This window comes from Podarcis cretensis (genome assembly GCF_951804945.1).
Source record: "Podarcis cretensis genome assembly, chromosome: 3".
In the NCBI taxonomy this organism is placed as follows: Eukaryota; Metazoa; Chordata; class Lepidosauria; order Squamata; family Lacertidae; genus Podarcis; species Podarcis cretensis.
The window spans coordinates 105,495,931-105,514,008 of NC_137172.1; positions in this window are offsets into that span (position 1 = coordinate 105,495,931).

Sequence of the window (18,078 nt, forward strand, 5' to 3'; positions counted from 1 at the left end):
AGCTTTTTTTCAGGGATGCTGACATTGTATTTACCAACAATGTCCAATACTCCAAAGCATTATTTTTTTTTGGGGGGGGGTGTCCTCTAGTGGCAATTGTCATTTCCCCTCCAGAATGTCCTGAGACAACTCAGTACAGTGGTACCTCGGGTTACAGATGCTTCAGGTTACAGATGCCGCTAACCCAGAAATAGTACCTCGGGTTAAGAACTTTGCTTCAGGATGAGAGCAAAAATCGTGCGGCGGTGGCGCAGCAGGCCCCATTAGCTAAAGTGCTATCTCAGGTTAAGAACAGTTTCAGGTTAAGAACAGACATCCAGAATGAATTAAGTTCTTAAGCCAAGGTACCACTGTATCTGGAAGATTCTTGGAAAAAATGGCAGCTACCAGGACCAGCCTCCAAACACAACACCTGCTCAAAGCAGCATCTCCCTGAAGCAGCACCAGCACCCCATAGGATCGAAGTCTCTGCTCAGCTGTTGGAAGGCACTAATGCATAGAGAAGGGGATTCCACAGCACTGTTTTCAAGTCCCTGCCCTGTGATGTTGTGTACAGTGTGGATACCGTGAGTAAAATTTATTCAGGTGATCTAAATGAACTTACAGATCTGCACCAAGGCAGGTGGTCTTTCTGGTCAAGTCAGCCCCAAGTTGTTGAGTGCTTTACTGCGTTAGTGACAAGACCTTGAACATAGTCCTGTAGCTGATGTTGTTGTTGTTTAGTCGTTTAGTCGTGTCCGACTCTTCGTGACCCCATGGACCAGAGAACGTCAGGCACTCCTGTCCTCCACTGCTCCCCGCAGCTTGGTCAGACTCATGCTGGTAACCTCGAAAACACTATCCAACCATCTCGTCCTCTGTCGCCCCCTTCTCCTTGTGCCCTCCATCTTTCCCAACATGAGGGTCTTCTCCAGGGAGTCTTCTCTTCTCATGAGGTGGCCAAAGTACTGGAGCCTCAGCTTCACAATCTGTCCTTCCAGTGAGCACTCAGGGCTGATTTCCTTCAGAATGGAGAGGTTTGATCTTCTTGCAGTCCATGGGACTCTCAAGAGTCTCCTCCAGCACCATAATTCAAAAGCATCAATTCTTCGGCGATCAGCCTTCTTTATGGTCCAGCTCTCACTTCCGTTGTAAAATCATCATTAAAAATTAGCCAAAGTTATCAGTTAAGTGAGTGCTTTTTTTCTGGGGGTACGTAGAGGTACGCATACCCCTAAACATCATTCTATTAGTGTTTACCCAAAGCCAGCATCTGCTCCCTTTGCCATCGCTAGAGTAAGCACCAGAGTCTCACACCGCTTAGAGATTGGGGTGGTGTTTTAACAATATCCTTAGGATGGCCACCTTTAATTTCTCGGAAAAGTGGGCTAGAATAACAATATTTTAAGTGCATGGAAAAGTAACTCCAGAAGGAGAAATCAAATCAAGGGATGAGTTGACAAAATAAATACACTGGGAAAACAGAGCTTAAAAAGAGGATATATTCTTAGTGGAACATGAGATGGTGGCAGGTCTGGGAATGAAAGCCCAAAGGAGAAGTTAAAAAGCTATTTGGGTCTCTGTGTGACAATATCAATGGCAAAAGAATCAGAACACTGAAATAAGAGATGGCAGAAAGGGATGCTCAGTTGGCAACAGGGGCAGGGAGGAGCAGACCCTCTGCCAATTGCGAGAGAGGATATTGCAGCATATAGAAAGAGGTGGTTCTCACTCAGTGTCTCACATCATTTTAAAGTCTCTGAAGTGTGACTTCAAATGCTTGCAATCTGCAATTCCGACTCCCAGGCTTGCTGGTAAAGCTGCATCTCAGGCTGCTCACATGCTAACTAGTCCTGATGTCCTGATGCTTGCCACTTCACACATTGCTCTCTACTGTGGTTTGGCATGCCTCCCAGTACGCACTTACCCATTTGATTTCTTACTTTGTGGAGTTTGCAGTGCGACTTCAGTGCTGCTGACTCTGCTCCCTGTTTACTAGATTGCATGATATAGAGCTGTGCGCTGAATATTTATTTTGCTTGTGCTTGTACTCCCTTCTCCTTCCTGCTCCTTTTTTCTTCGCTTCTGTTTTTTTCTCCCCTTCCATGATCTGTTTCTTCGTCGGGCTTTTCATTATCTTGCTGAAAAATTCCAATCTGCCTCCTAAGCCAAGACTTGTTCTTCCTCTTCTGATGTTGCTCATTTTTTGGTCTTCAAATTCCCCAGGGCTGAGGGTGGATTTGCATATGGTTGGCAGTTTGTTTATCTGCTCCTTGGGTCTTTAGATGGTGTTGTAATTTGAGTTTGTTTGGAGGTATTTGTATGCAAGGGGAATTGGTTAACATCTAAGCCTGGATCTTATAAATAGAGATGAATGCATACATGTGTATCCATGTGCACCTCAGGCTTTCTGAGCCAGTAAAAATAATTAACCAAGCACCCAGAGCTCATGCGCCTTAAGAAGGAAGAATCTCAGGAAACATCAAGTAACAACTCTGGGAGCCATTAAGGGTATCTGGGCTAGCTGGGGAAAAAGCAAATCCCCCTTTTCGTTTCAAATGATACTCATTTTCAATCTAATTATCTCTTTTCTCTCTCTGATCTTAATCATGGCTGTCATGCTGTGAAGAAAATAGTGTTCCTGAAATAATACATAAAACCATAGGGTAGTAAGGGAGAGAATAAGGCTCACTGATCGGACTATTGTTGAAGATGAAAAAGCAACATAAAGACTGCTTGTGGGAACTTACGTAACCTGCCAATTTATCACTGATCAGGACAACACAGAAGCTGTGACTTTACTGAAGGCATCCGGGAATTAGTGTGGGCTTAGTGTGAACCCAGTTTGGTGTACTGCCAATTGTACCTATTGAAGATGGTCAAGTATATCCATTAAAACACCTTCAGAACAAAACAAATTATGTGGTCCATTGTTGCCATTGACTACCAATGTTGCCATCTTCACAATGCACATGAAGTTACTCTGACAATGTTCTTTCTTTTATAGTGTCTTTACCTCTAACAGTACAGTAACAAATAGTTATGTTTACCTAGCCAATTTTGTTTATTGTGTGATGGAGAAGCACAAATTCAATCCTCTCTGTCACACTTAATGTAATAGACAGTGGGGACACAGGTGGCACTGTGGTCTAAACCACACTGAGACTCTTGGGCTTGCCAGTCAGAAGGTTGGCGGTTTGAATTCACGTGATGTGGTGAGCTCCCATTGCTCTGTCCCAGCTTCTGCCAACCTAGCAGTTCAAAAGCACGCCAGTCCAAGTAGGTAAATAGGTACTGCTGCGGTGGAAAGGTAAATGGCGTTTCCATGCGCTCTGGTTTCCACCATGGTGTTCTGTTGTGGCAGAAACGGTTTAGTCTTGCTGGCCACATGACCCGGAAAGCTGTCTGTGGACAAATGCCAGCTCCCTTGGCCTGAAAGTGAGATGAGCACCACAGCCCCGTAGTTGTCTTTGACTGGACTTAGCTGTCCTTTTACCTTTTGCTTTAATAGCCAGTGTATGTGTTCCATGCCATGTATGTACAGACCTCATTCCTGTGAGTCCTCCTCCTTAAAATGAAGGGAAAGATTGCTTAAACTAGACTTCCGGTCATATAAATTTCCAGACGAAACACCAATGGCACACATTGCTTTGTGTCCATAGTAGGATGAGGTTCATATGCCTCTCTGCTTCTCACTCCTCTGCTTCTCTGAGTGAGCATCAGTGTCATGCTGCATTTGGAAGCCAAGAAGAAGAAGAAGAAGAAGAAGAAGAAGAAGAAGAAGAAGAAGAGGAAGAAGAAGAGGAAGAAGAAGAGGAAGAAGAAGAGTTTGGATTTGATATCCTGCTTTATCACTCCCCTAAGGAGTCTCAAAGTGGCTAACAATCTCCTTTTCCCTTCCTCCCCCACAACAAACACTCTGTGAGGTGAGTGAGGCTGAGAGACTTCAGAGAAGTGCGACTAGCCCAGCAGCTGCATGTGGAGGAGCGGGGACGCAAACCCGGTTCACCAGATTACTAGTCTACCGCTCTTAACCACTACACCACACTGGCTATCAAAGCAGTGGCGCCCCACTCAGACCATCCCACAGACTGCTACTGAGTAAGAGTCGCATCCACTTTAGCCTTGGCCCCAACCACTTTTTGTCTCTGGCCCCACCCACCCCCGGCATGTGGCCCCCAGTAGATTTCCCATAAGGGAATGCCAACCCTTCAATGGATGAACATAAACGCACTGCAAACAGCCCTGTGATCCTTTGATGAAAGTGGTAAGTAAATGAAAGAAACAAACAAGCATAGGCTCCCCATTGCCACTCGTGGAACTTGTTTCCTGACTGATCACATATCCCTGTCATTTGCTTTTTTGCCTATTTTAAGAGTTGCTTTGCATTTGACGGCATTGCCCTCCTGCCCTAACATCCCAGCCTCAAAGAACACAGTGGATAGAAGTCTCCAGCTCTGGGCAGGGAGAATATTTATTTATTTATATTTATTTTAAGGAAGCATCAGCTCTTGTTTTGCAAGCACCTCTGCATCAGAGTGCTCCTTATTTCTGAAGCTTTGGTCTGGCCGTGATGGCTATGGCAGGACAGTCAAGGGGAACTAATGGCCTTAGGAGCTGTGGTGTAAAGTACAGAGGCATTGTGGATTCAAATTATCCTTGTCAGCTGTGCCTGTTTCAGCTGATAGCTTTGCCATTTAACAGAGATGCTATTTTCAAGCATTTCATATTACTAGATTCTCTGCCATTTTGTAATGCAGAGTGCTATTTCTCTCTCTCCCTTGAATGATATACCTTACACTGCAACTCCTGTGGAGGACACCTACTGGGAAAGCTCACAAAAATATGGAGATTATTCTGAGCATTGCATTTGTTTTCAACATTCAAACAGATTTCATGAAAGCCGTGTTTTATTGCTCAAAGTGTCTAGAAGTCATGAGAAGAGAAAAACGAGGTGCCAGGGATCTCTTAATATACTTCAAGCATGCTTTGACAAGAGCCGGCTCAAAATTTCTGATATTTTCCCTTTTTTACCCTTTCCCAGGAAAAGAAGACCACTCTAGATAAATTTCTTCAAATGTTCTTTTTGTTGCCACCACCATTTTGTCGCCATTTTGGTGTCACTGCCAATGGTGAGCCCCACTGCCAAGAAACTCCCCCTCCCCACAAACTGAGGAAATTTGATATAATAGACCAGGCCTACAACTCCCATGATCCTTAGCAAGCAGGACCAGTGGTCAGGGATGATGGGAATTGTTGTCTCAAAACATCTGGAGGGCTGAGGTTGAGGAAGCCTGTAATAGACCAAAATAGGGTGTCCACAAATAAGGTGGGGGATTTTGAGAGGCAATTTGCACACAGCTCTAGTTTCAACACCTTACCTGTTCAGTCATCGAGTTTATCAAAGGGAATTGAAGGCAGAATCCAGGCACTGCCTAGACCACACTAGCTAACTCACCTCTGGTCAGGTAACCAATGCCATTTCACTTGACTCTGTAAAGCAGGGAAGGGTAACCTGCGGCCCTCCAGATGTTATTGGACTCCAACTAGCACCATCCTTGATCACTAGCTTTGTTGGCTAGGGCAGATGAGAGTTGGAGTCCAACAACATCTGGAGGACCACACGTTTTCCACTGCCACTGCTATAAAGCCTGGAACCTACATTATACTCTAAGCCACTTGTCTCTTAGTGAGAAGACCTTGCTAGCTCTCTCAACTCCTCCACCAATGCTGCTTCTGCCTTGAGGACCTGATCCTTGCTTACCTGGACAGTGACCATTGCCTCTGACCATCTGACTGCAAACTGTAACTTTTGAGTACCTGGAATTTTGCCTAGACCTCGTGTTGGACCCCTGTTCTTGTAATAATAATAATAATAATAATAATAATAATAATAATAATTTATTTATACCCTGCCCATCTGGCTGGGCCTCCCCAGCCACTCTGGGCGGCTTCCAAAAGAATATTAAAATGCTGTGATACATCAAACATTAAAAGCTTCCCTAAACAGGGCTGCCTTCAGATGTCTTCTAAAAGTCTGGTAGTTGTTGTTCTCTTTGACATCTGGTGGGAGGGCGTTCTACAGGGAGGGCGCCACTACCGAGAAGGCCCTCTGTCTGGTTCCCTGTAACTTGGCTTCTCGCAGTGGGGGAACCACCAGAAGACCCTCGGTGCTGGACCTCAGTGTCCGGGTAGAACGATGGGGTTGGAGACGCTCCTTCAGGTATACTGGACCAAGGCCGTTTAGGGCTTTAAAGGTCAGCACCAACACTTTGAATTGTGCTCGGAAACGTACTGTAATCCTTATATTTTGCTTCTTTGTGGTGGAGAATATCTTTATGACTTCAGCTTAGTTCTTCAGGACTTTGGTATGTAATGTAGCACACATTTTATGAAGCCACATCTGTTTCATTCTGTGCTCTCATAACTCAGAGAGAGAATCGACAACATGGCTGCCAACTTTTCAAGGTACTTAATGTGCGATATTGACCCTTATTATTCTTGTGAGGTTTCATAGAGCAAGGCCAACAAATATTGCCGGAGAAAATCTAATACAAGGGAAGGCAAAAGTACAGGGCTTGTGTAGGTGAATAAATCAGTGTTGGAGTAGAAAGACTAATCATTGGCAAGCTCTTTCGCAGGTACATTTATCCACAAGGGGGGGAAATGGGTGCACGTGAAATATAGATACATTTATTGTAAAATTCCAATGTGTACATGTTTTAGTTGCGCATGAATTTCCCTAAGGCTGAGTTAATACATTTTATAATAAACTTATTTTTTGCGTAACCGTCAGCCTGATGTTTCTCTGTCTCATCGTTGTAATGTGCTGACTTTAGGTGGTATATTTAATTGATAACAAGGTATACTTCACAATCAGCCTGTGCGCTTCACTTATGCTGTATGTTAGCCTCATGCATCTGATCAGACAAAGTGTGGCATGTCATGTCATAACTGTGGACCTAGGTATGGGAGACACTTCACAGGTGACATTCTATACTTGAGGATACAAATCCTAGGTGCAAAACACAGGTATGTAGCTTTAGTAATGGTGGGCCATAATGTCAGTAATATTAGTGATGGTTTATAAGGTAAAGGTAAAAGTACCCCTGACTGTTAGGTCCAGTCACGGACAACTCTGGGGTTGCACGCTCATCTCGCTCTATAGGCCGAGGAAGCTGGTGTTTGTCTGCAGACAGCTTCCGGATCAAGTGGCCAGCATGACTAAGCCGCTTCTGGTGAACCAGAGCAGCGCATGGAAATGCCATTTACCGTCCCACCAGGGTGGTACCTATTTATCTACTTGCACTTGACGTGCTTTTGAATTGCTAGGTTGGCAGGAGCTGGGACCAAACAATGGGCGCTCACCCTGTTGCGGGGATTCAAACCTCCGACCTTCCGATCAGCAAGTCCTAGGCTCTGTGGTTTAGACCACAGTGCCACCCGCATCCTAAGTGATGGTGATACCAATATATAAATGGCTCATTTCTCTTTTGGAATAATGTAAGCAATAACTGGGAAAGTATCAAGCTGGCTTGCATGTTGTTGTTTTATTTTTGCAGCCATAAGGTTTATCAGTGTGAATACCCTCCATTAATGGCATTACCCACATGAATTTCCCATGTGGCAGACTATTTGGCCTGTGAAAGACTGTGCCTTCTTCAAGTGATCTGAGTTAGAGGTTTCAATTCTCAGAGGGCTGCAGCAGCTTAAACTGCATTAATCCCAATTATATTTTGGAGGACTCTGGTTTATAGACCTCTTTCTGTGTTTCTTCGCAAGCAAAACACAAAGATGATAGCCCCTTCTGGTTCATTCAAGAAGGATAAGTCAACAACAAAGTCATGTATGTTTTTGTTAGAGATCTCATAATGAGCTATTAAAAACACAGAAGCAGTTCATACTTACATAACTCAGACCACAATTAATTTTTGAGACTTGAGGTTCATTTACACAGGAAAATCAAGGGGGTACCTCTGCTGTTAATATTGAAACCTACATCACTACACAAATCTGGGACAACACTTGTTCAGGACACATTATCTCTACAACTGACAGCAACCTACTCATCTGTGCTCAGAAATTGCCCTTTGGGAACAAGAGTGACTAGAAGAGACAGCCCTGGCTCAACTCAGCAGTGAGAGCCATGGGAACTAAACTAGAATTAGAATTTGCCTGTCATTGACCTATGTTCTACCTGCTCCTGGGACTCAGCTGTTGTTGTTTAGTCGTTTAGTCGTGCCCGACTCTTCGTGACCCCATGGACCAGAGCACGCCAGGCACTCCTGTATTCCACTGCCTCCCGCAGTTTAGTCAGACTCATGTTTGTAGCTTCGAGAACACTGTCCCTTCATGGATCACTGCCTTGCTGTGGCAAAGGGGCTTGAATAACTCAGAGAAGCTATGAGCTATGCCGTGCAGGGCCACCCGAGATGGACAGGTCATAGTGGAGAGTTTTGACCAAACGTGATCCACCTGGAGCAGGAACCAGCAAGCCACTCTAGTATCCCTGCCAAGAAAACTCCATGGGACTCAGCTACACAGATGCAAATAAAACATTTTAAAGGTGTTGTAAAGTGCAACATACAAAAGTGACAAAATTCAATGTAGTTTTAAAACGTTTTAAAATAAAGCATTTTCACAGCGTTTTTTAAATATGGATGTAGATTCCACTGTGGTCTCCCTGCCTTTCACCCCAGCAGTCCTAATCGGCAGCAGCCACCACTGGAATTGCTGGTAATCATCTGAGAAGGAAGGGGAGAGACAAGGAGTGAGGTAAGGTGGCAGTGAATCAAAGCTCTGGTGTGGCGCTTCTGTGTTTGGGGACAAAGAAGGAGGAGAATGTTGCAAGACGGAAAGGAAGAGTTAGAATGAGAGAGACATTGAGATCTTTCCTATATGAAGCACATCAGAGCACTTGACACCTTTATTAACATATTTTCAGCGAAGACTTTTCTCTTTCCCAAACATTTGATAGTTGAGATCTTTTGTGCTGTTGGGGGCATTTCTTATTCTTCAATTGATAATTTTGTGGTGACCGTGAATTTAGATATTTAACATAGCTCTTATTTTTTAAATATGTGACTGGATTTTGTTAATTGGTAAGCCACCTTTAGACTATCTATCATCTATCTATATCTATCTATCTATCTATCTATCTATCTATCTATCTATCATCTATCTATCTATCTATCTATCTATCTATCTATCTATCATCTATCTATCTATCTATCTATTATCTATCTATCTATCTATCATCTATCTATCATCTATCTATCTATCTATCTATCTATCTATCTATCTATCTATCATCTATCTATCTATCTATCTATCTATATCTATCTATCTATCTATCTATCATCTATCTGTCTATCTATCTATCTATCTATCTCTGTCTATCTATCTATCATCTATCTATCATCATCATCATCATCATCTATCATCTATCTATATCTATCTATCTATCATCTATCATCTATCTATCTATCTATCTATCTATCTATCTATCTATCTATCTGTCATCTATCTATCTATCTATCATCTATCTATCTATCTATCTATCTATCATCTCTATCGTGTACGCCAAATTTCTCAGGTGGATAATGCATATCCCTAGGATTTTACTAATCATGACCTAGAAGTGGGAATTCCTGCTCAGGCAAAGCATACAAAGAATTTCATGGGAAGTGAAAAAGTTTTGATAAGTTTTACAACAACTCAAAGGAGAGGAAAGTTCCACAGATCCAGAGCCTCACATTTAAAAGTGCTCACCTGTTCTTTTGAGTAATCTTCTCCTTATAAAGTTATATGCTACCTTCATCATCATCAACTCCTTTTGTACAAGCTGATTTGGGTGTCACAAGCACGATGATGTGATATTTTAGAAGAGGATGGAAGAAACAGCAAGCAGCTGGAGAGACTGGGATCCTCACCCACAAAGGTCCTGATTGCATGAATATTCCCCCCCCTCCTCTGAATCTCAATAACATATTCATGCATTGCAAGTGATATTTTCCAGGAGGCATGAACACAGGGCCATCAGAACACTTGCGAGTCACTTCCTGCAATTCCAATAGACATTAGTAGAACATTCAGGCTCTGCTTCCTCGCTAGCACAAGAACATAAAAAAGAGCCCTGCTGGATCACACTGGGATACAATGATAGTTTCAGAATGGGTAAGACTTGCCATTGGCCCTCAGCTATATGGTTGATTCACTCAAGCATTACCCTGCCCACAGATGAGCCATTCATGGAAATGTCGCTTTGCACAGCTTGAGTAAAATTTAAAGAGCCCCTAAACTAGGGCAGTGGATTTTTTCATACATTAACTATGTGCTGTCTGACATAATAATTCCCGTTTTCCATTCCTAAACTCCTTCTTATTCATTTAAGAGCCCAAATTCCCATTTTCCATTCCTAAACTGCTTCTAATTAATTTAAGAGCCCAAATTCCAGTCTTTTGATATGGCATCCCAAAACTTTTGTCTTTTCCCTCCTTGGTTCTCATTTCTCCTCAGTGGAAATGCTTCAAGCACCTTCAGCCATGGAGAAGGTTCGCAAGCCATTTTGACTACTCTTTCCTCATCGTTGTTCCGCAGAAGAACCAATGGAAAATTAAAAGGCACCATTATTCCACAATACACCCCATTCTAACTTGGACATAGTGATGCACAAATTGTTCTCAACTTGACATGGAATTAGTGTGATACTTTTTAGGATTGGGGAAGGTTCCAGAAGTTCTTTTCTGTCTTGTAACGATGGCAAATGCAGGCACCCTGGTATTGTCAGACTAGTTTAACAATCAATTCCTCTTCCCAGAGAACTCTGGGAATTGTAGCTTCGTGAGGAGAATAAGGGTTTTCTAACAACAGCCTTGCACATTAAAGTTCTCAGGATTCTTTAGAGAACACCATAACTGTTCAAAGTGGCATGATACGGCTTTAAAAGCATAATGCAGATGAGCCTTGAATTAGGTTGGGAAGCCTCCTGCTAACAGCATGGCTGCTAAAGCAGCCATGAGAAAGAAATGCAGCCGTGAGGAAGGAATAGTAATTTCTCAACAAGTTTGAGTAAAACTGAGTATGAACCAGCCATGGTGCCATCTGATCTGATGCTTCGTGATGTGCAGGGACAAATGTCAGACACTGGCTTGAGAAATGTCTTGTTATTCATTATAAATTCAGTAAGAGTTTCAGAGTACAAATGTCTGACTCCGAATAAAAACTAGTAGACATCAATCATCTATTGCTGTTGTTCTTATAGACCAATTACACAAAGCCTGCAGAATTAACTGAAGCAACATACTAACTCCAGATCTCAGATAAGTTATTGTCGTCGCCATCATCTAGTACTGTGAGCTGAGAAAAATGTGTAGTACAGACACCTTGTTTGCAGACTTTATTAGCATAGAATCATAAAGTTGGAAGGGACTCTGAGGATCATCTACAATAGCCCAACCCTCTGCAATGCAGGACTATGCTACCTTTGAAGGTGACCCGGAAACTATAACTAATCCAGAATGCAGCAGCTAGATGGGAGTGGTTGCCGAGACCACATAATACCAGTCTTGCAAGACCTACATTGGCTCCCAGTATGTTCTCAAGCACAATTCAAAGTGTTGGTGCTGACCTTTACAGCCCTAAACAGCCTCGGTCCAGTATATCTGAAGGAGCGTCTCCACTCCCATCATTCTACCGAGACACTGAGGTCCAGCGCCGAGGGCCTTCTGGTGGTTCCCTCACTGCGAGAAGCCAAGTTACAGGGAACCAGGCAGAGGGCCTTCTCGGTAGTGGCACCCGCCCTGTGGAATACCCTCCTACCAGATGTCAAAGAGAACAACTACCAGACTTTTAAAAAACATCTGAAGACAGCCCTATTTAGGGAAGTTTTTAATGCTTGATGGATTACTGTATTTTAATATTTTGTTGGAAGCCTCCCAGAGTGGCTGGGGAAGCCCAGCCAGATGGGCAGGGTATAAATAATAAATTATTATTATTATTATTATTATTATTATTATTATTATTATTATGCAGCTGTCCCTTATGGGGATCGAAGCTGCAACCTTGGCGTTATCAGCACCACTCTTTAAACAACAGAGGTATCCAGCCAGCATCATTAACTAAACCACAGTACATTATATCACATTTCTTTCTCTCTGTGTTATTTTATCCCTTTCATTCTTATTAGTCTTACTGATTGAGAGGAAATATAACACTGAGTTATGTGTTGTTTTTCACACTTGTATCCCTCCCTTCTTCTTCAAGAAGCTCATGGTGGTTTCATGGAATTGTCTTTTTTTTTTTTAATCTTTGCACCAATCCTGAAATGTAGATTAGACTTAGGCACAGTGCTGGCTTGCCCAAACAAGGTCAGTACAGTGACTGAGCAAAAGTTTGAATCTGAGCTTCCCATATTCAAATGTGACACTCATCTCACCCATTGGTCATAGTTAGTCACTTGGGTTACATCCAGCTGAAGTCAGAGCACTAGTCATATTTGGCTACCCGCCACCAGGGATTTGTTTGTTTGCTTTTTAATAATTTTTTATTAAGATTTTAAAGGTTGCAGAGAAAAAAAAATATAAAAAGAAAACAATTGAGGGAAAAAAGAAAAAACAATACATACAAGAAAAAACAACATCATCAAAAAACAGAAAAAAGGAAAAAAAGGAAAAAAACAAGTCAAACCTTTAACTCACTTACTTACATTCACTTATTTCCTTGACTTCCTCACGCCTCCCATTTTTGTATTCCAATTCAATTAGATATTACAGCAAATCCTTCCAACTTTGTTTTTATCCTAATATTTTATCTTAACATACTATAATTACCCTCTTGGTATTCTGATTCATATAAATATTTCAACAAATCCTTCATCTTATTTTTATCCTTATATCTTATCTTAATATACTATAATTTTCCATTCTTTCTTTCACCAAATAACCACACTTTTACTTTATGTAATCTTATTTCTCATTAAAACTTATATATCTGTACTTATTCTTAAGACGTTTCCCCTAGGGTCAAAAAAGATTCCATTCCACGATTTTCCCATCTCTCATTATATACACTTTAAATTCCCAATTCTCTTCCACCAGATCCCCTCCCCGGTTTCGGCCCCTAGCAATAGATCCATCAATCTCGGAAAACCATCAACCCGGAGATCTTAAGTCCGAGGCTCTTAAGTCTCTTTCATGTCCCCTCTGCCAGTCTTTTTGATAGTCTTTGATGTTGAAAACCAAATCTCGGGGAAGCTCCAACCCAACGGTAATCATATTCCTTCCTGCCAAACTTCCATAGTTAAAAATAGGGCCTATAGGATATTCCAAATCTTGTTTCACACTCCTTTCCAGTCCAAAGGCCCCAAAAGCTCCAGCCTCCACCTGGCTCAGATTTATATCCCAAAAGTCATTTGATCTCCACATAAGGTGATCTCTCCATCTTTCATTTTCCAAACCAAGCCAGGCTTCCATCTCCAAAAATTTGCTTCTCCTAGTTGCCATCATGTAAGGCCTCAAATTGTAACCCACCATTTGCCTCTGTAGGGTTACGGCTCCCCCTTTCATCACTTTAATCACAACATGTTTCTCCTTCTCAAATTTTTCAATTTGTTCAGTTGGAAAAGGTTCCTGTGCCGAGTTCTTGTCAACTTCATTACTGATATCCACTTTTGTTCCCAAGATTACAACATTAGTAGCCATAACATTTATCTGGTCTTGCAGCTTTCCCAAGAGATAAAATGTCCTGTTCAGTTCACACTCGATTTCCTTCCCGACCGCCATTCTTAAACAGTCCAAGGTCAAAAACTGGTTTCTCAGGGCTTTTATCTTAAAAAAGCAATTTCCCAGCTGTTTCCTTACGACAATATCCCAAAACTCCCTCTAGAGGGACTCAGGTTCCTTTTCACTCCTTCCAGCACAGATCCAAAAGTCCCATACGTTAAATTGTAACAGTTCCTTCCTTCTTTTTAAACGTAAGATTATAGCAAAAACAGACAGTAGAAACAAAGTCCTTCTTTTGTATCTTGACAGCTAGCTTGACAGCTGTCAAATTTATCTATTCATCATCAGCGGGCTCTCACAGACCACTCCCGGGTTTAGGGAAGTGGCGCTTCAATTCCCGAATTTTAACCTTCTCCTGCAGGCTCCCCTGCTTCCAAAAAGAATATTGATGGTAGTTTCAATCAGTGGAATTTAAATCTTTTACATAAAACTCTCCACGACCTTAGTTAACAGGTTCTTTGCTTCAGTTTATTTACAGAAAGGGGAGGCGGACTTCCTGTTTAGACCTTCCCCGATCGGTGCCAATTTAAAAATACTTTAAAAATCCAATTTCCATTCTACTCACGGGTTGTTGTTTGACATCCAATTGTCCACAAGAAAAAGTCAGCGCTCTCCGGCAACAGCTACGCGGCTTCACTCCGTAAAAATAGCGGTCGATTCAAAACACCGCACCGCTCACCCCACGTCACTTCGGAACCCCCTGAAAGGGGGTTTCCCTGTGGGTAGGGGGGGGCGCTCCTGGTGTCAGCCGAATCCCACGTTCCCAGGCTTCCGCCACCAGGGATTTGATACATCTCCTATTTCAGTTTTTCCTCTGGCACTGCAAATATTTGTTTGTCAAGAATCTAGCTGCCAGGGACTGGCTAGATGAGATGGAGTGGTGGAGACCACCTTGCCAAGAAGCTTCCAGGAGAGTGCAGAAGAGGATAGTCTGGACCCAGGTTCGTGGTGGTGGGAAACAGGATACACTCGAGAGGAGGAAAAGAGCTGGGAAATACTGGAAGCTGGGAGTCACGAGGGCGAGGAATAGTAGAAGTCACAGCCCTGAGCTATCAGCTCCCCTGTGACACTAGCAGACTTCAAAATGTATTGAGTATTTGGAAGGATTTGATAATAACTTTGGTTGGCATGCATATATCTGGTATGACAAGGTTAAAGTGTATAAGGGGTTTAAAAATCACATTGTCAGGAAAGCACTATATAATGTTTGGATACGATACAAAGATTTATTGGAAAGTAAAACTCCCAGGTGGCTCTCACCGATGGAGGCCAAGGAGGTAAAGAAACTTAATATGAGAACTAATTGGCCGAAATATTCTGAAATTTTAGAACAAGAAGGTGGTGAATTTAAATTACAAAGTTATGAGAAAATAAAGTCCAAGGTGCGAGATTGGCTCCATTATTTCCAAATAATGGAGGCCTACAAACAAGACAGGAAAATTGGTTTCCAGGTGGAGAAATCGAAATTAGAAACAGAACTGTTAGAACCCAATACTAAGAATTTATCAAGAATGTATAACTTGCTGTTGAAGTGGAATACATTAGATGAGACAGTGAAGTCTGCTATGGTTAAATGGGCACAGGACATAGGTCATGACATTATGTTTGCGGACTGGGAGCAGTTATGGACCACAGGTATTAAATTTACGGCATGTAATGCCTTACGAGAAAACATTATGAAAATGATTTACAGGTGGTACATGACCCCAGTCAAGCTTGCGAAGATTTATCATTTGCCCAATAACAAATGTTGGAAATGTAAAGAGACTGAAGGTACCTTTTTCCACCTTTGGTGGACCTGCCCAAAGATTAAGGCCTTCTGGGAAATGATTTATAATGAAATTAAGAAAGTGCTTAAGTGCACCTTTAACAAAAAACCAGAGGCATTTCTCTTGGGTATGGTTGGCCAGCTGGTGTTGAAGAAGGATAAGAATTTCTTTTTGTATGCTACTACGGCAGCAAGGATTCTTCTAGCAAAGTATTGGAAGACACAAGAGCTACCCACGCTGGAGGAATGGCAGGTGAAAGTGATTGACTTTATGGGACTGGCAGAAATGACCGGCAGAATCCGCGACCAAGAGAAAGAGACTGTGGAAGAAGATTGGAAGAAATTTAAGATGTATCTTAAGAACTATTATAAAATTGAGGAGTGCTAAAATGCTGAGGGGAAAGAAGACGTAGAATTGCAGCGGAAAATTGTGTTTAATTTTAGAGTGGAATTGAAAAAGAGAATCAATTTTCATTTAAATTGGTTAAGAAGGGTTGCTGAATAATGGTTTAAAATCAAGGATGCAAAAAGGGAAAGGTATGGGGAAGTCCGGGAAAAGAGGGTTATGGAAATAAGGTTAAGAAAAAAATGATTTTTCTTTTTTTGTATTTGTTTTTATGTTGCTTTTGTTTATGTTAAAAAATTGGAAATTAATAAAAATTTTATTTAAAAAAAAACAAAATGTATTGAGTAGGTTGTATGTGGCATGGCAGGCCATGCATTGTGTGATACTACCCCAGGTGTCCTTATCTTTGCTGGTGCCAGTTGGTTTTGCAGGCAGTGATTTGAGGACCCAGCTGATTCCAGTCCAATTTATTTTAGAACACAGTTGACTTGCACACCTTCCCATTTTATGACAAACAATCACTTCAGCAGAAAGAGCCTATCAATCACAGCACTGTTTGCATGCGTATTTAGCTAGCTTGTAATTAAGGGCAGCTAAAAATATCATGCATGAATATATGGCAGTTTCCTTGCCTTTTTTTTAATTTATAAGACAACCTATTTCCTTCACAGAGATGACATGAGTTCCATCAATCAAACAGTTGGTTACTGAAGTCATTATTACAAAAAATTAAGACAATTATATACAAATGAATATTAATGATGCTTCCAGTCCAAATTAAGGGGTAGTTAATATTTTTTAATAAAAGATCTACAGAGCCACTTCCTCTTTCATCTTTGTTATAAAATAAAAGAAAGGGCACAACTTTTGCATTTAGTATAACCCAAGGGTTTATAGTTTTAATAAAATTATTAACACTATTTTTTTCTATATATACAGAGCAGTGTGATGTGTTAATCAAGACTACTAAATGGGAAAAAGTTCCTTCATTGGTTGAATCTGGTTTCTGTGCTTTGATATCGAGTTTTAATGGACGTGTGGCAGAAAATCTATTGTGGAAGAGCAGAGTGGTGGACACAAACAACCCATTCACTCTATTTTATGTTTTAAAATAATTATTTTATTTATTTTATTATGAAAAAATATTGATGCAGAGGCATGGTTATCTAATAAGGAAGAGCTGTAAGTTCCTCCTGCAATTCCAGGCTACAATATTTTGGTACATCTAAATACAGAGCCACATGTCATAGGTAACTAAACTATGGGGTTTATGTCCAGTTTTGGTATGTAAGTTCGAATCCCCGCAACAGGGTGAACTCCCATTGCTCGGTCCCTGCTCCTGCCAACTTAGCAGTTCGAAAGGACGTCAAAGTGCAAGTAGATAAATCGGTACCACTCTGGTGGGAAGGTAAACAGCATTTCTGTGAGCTGCTGTGGTTTGCCAGAAGCGGCTTAGTCATGCTGGTCACATGACCTGGAAAAACTGTCTGCGGACAAACATCAGCTCCCTCAGCCAGTAAAGTGAGATGAGTGCCACAACCCCAGAGTCGTTCATGAGTGGTCCTAACGGTCAGTGGTCCCTTTACCTTAAGACACTTGGACACAAGCATTTTAGGTTAATGGGCTAAGAAAGGCCACAACTTTATTGGTTACAGAATGTGAGTGGTATTGGCTTAGCCATTGGATCTGAAAAGACTATACTTGACTCCTGCCCGCTCTGCAGGGAGTCACACAAGGGTTAACAATCTGTAGGGGAGCTTATTGATGCAAATCAACTGGAAGCTTTCCCCCGGAGTCACCGGAGGGTCATGCCATGGCCCTAACCTGGGCATTGGACAGGAACCACGACCGCCAGATTCCTTTAATGGAATATCTTTCAAGGGGAGGGGTAGGTGATGGTCACAACCTCCCCTCCAACACACAATGCATTTCCAATGCCTAACCGCCAAACCTTACAAAGTTGTGATGATTTGCTTCTAGGTAGGCGAAAAACCAAGTGGCTGGTGCCAATCTGCCAAGTGGAAAAAATTCCTACCAGGCCCCTTGGACAACCAAGGCCACCAACCAAGGTCCACAGCAAGTCCGAGGAAGCAGGAACAACAAGGCAGCGCTTGTGTGCCCGTGGTCATTTTTAAACAGATAAACCACGCCCCTCCCAGCCAGGTAGATTGGCTGGCCAGGGTGCATGACGCAGACACGGGACT